Below are 1226 nucleotides of genomic sequence, written 5' to 3'. Positions count from 1 at the left end.
GCAAAAATAGTGAGCTCTACAAAAAAAATCAAAACCAAAATACCATCATTCTACTTATCAATAGTACAACACTTTATACAAGTCTTGCTACCTTATTCACAGTTGCTTAATACTTGCATGAATGACAAGAATTAACTATGCCTCTCATCTATTGTCTATGTATAAATTCAAGTGCTCTTAATGCCCCATAAGCTGCTTCAATATATACATGATGAACCAATTGTTAGGCACTTCCCCTTTCTATTGCAATCTCTATCTTGTTATCTATATAATAGTTTTTAGATGGCACCCTTGTGCTTCTTGTCACCACCAATCTCAAAGTGCTTGCATTGATTGATTGGATCTTGAGCTACATGCTTGCAACTCTTACATTGCAACTTCAACACAATTTTCCTTGTAATCTTAGCCTTCTTGTGAAACACTGGTTTTGTTTGGCCACCATAGCTTGATTGCTTCCTATCATAATGCCTCTTTCCTTGCACGTAGAGATTTTCCTTGCCCTTCTTGTATTGAGTCACCTTATGCAAGGTGCGCTTCTTGCATTCTTTGCCTTTACAAAAGGACTTCTTTATCTTTGGAACGTTCACCATGGCTATTGGCTAGCTACATTGATGATTGAAATGACTCTCTCTCTCTCTCTCTCTCTCTCTCTCTCTCTCTCTCTCTCTCTCTCTCTCTCTCTCTCTCTCTCTCTCTCTCTCTCTCTCTCTCTCTCTCTCTCTCTCTCTCTCTCTGTGTGTGTGTGTGTGTGTGTGTGTGTGTGTGTGTGTGTGTCACGTGCCTTTACTTTGATCCTATGAGAGCATACCGGTGTGTGGCTCTCTTTGGAATCTTAGAAGTCCATTCTCAACATTTCTCTGCCTTAGCACCCTACACCGCATACCATAGTTTCCTCCTCCCCTTTCATAGTTGCTTGCTTCTACTAGCATTCAAAGAGTAGAACTCTTGATTAGTTTGTAGTCTCTTTGTCTATGGGAGATTCTTTCATGTTTAGAGCTTAACATTCTTTGGTTTCTACTAGGTATTTGCAGCTATGGGTCGACCTCACAATCCCATGTGCATTTTGATCTCTTGGTTTAATCCCTCGTCACACCTGCCTCCACAACCACATGCCGCCCTGCATTGCTACTAGGAATATCTATAAACATTCACACGTTGGCATGCATTGCTATTGGGAATATCTATAAACAAGATATACCACATACTGGTGCTATTTAAAACAAAAT

General features: G+C 40.0%; 1 pseudogene; it reads right to left on the bottom strand.

Moving 5' to 3' along the window:
- Window positions 1-278: 278 nt before the first annotated feature.
- Window positions 279-590, bottom strand: LOC147448062 (large ribosomal subunit protein eL42 pseudogene; annotated as a pseudogene).
- Window positions 591-1226: the final 636 nt, after the last annotated feature.

This window comes from Adiantum capillus-veneris, chromosome 11 (assembly GCF_014529385.1).
Source record: "Adiantum capillus-veneris isolate H3 chromosome 11, ASM1452938v2, whole genome shotgun sequence".
Taxonomy (NCBI): Eukaryota; Viridiplantae; Streptophyta; class Polypodiopsida; order Polypodiales; family Pteridaceae; genus Adiantum; species Adiantum capillus-veneris.
Note: the sequence above shows the minus strand (reverse complement) of the source record. Positions and strands in the feature narration are given on the sequence as shown.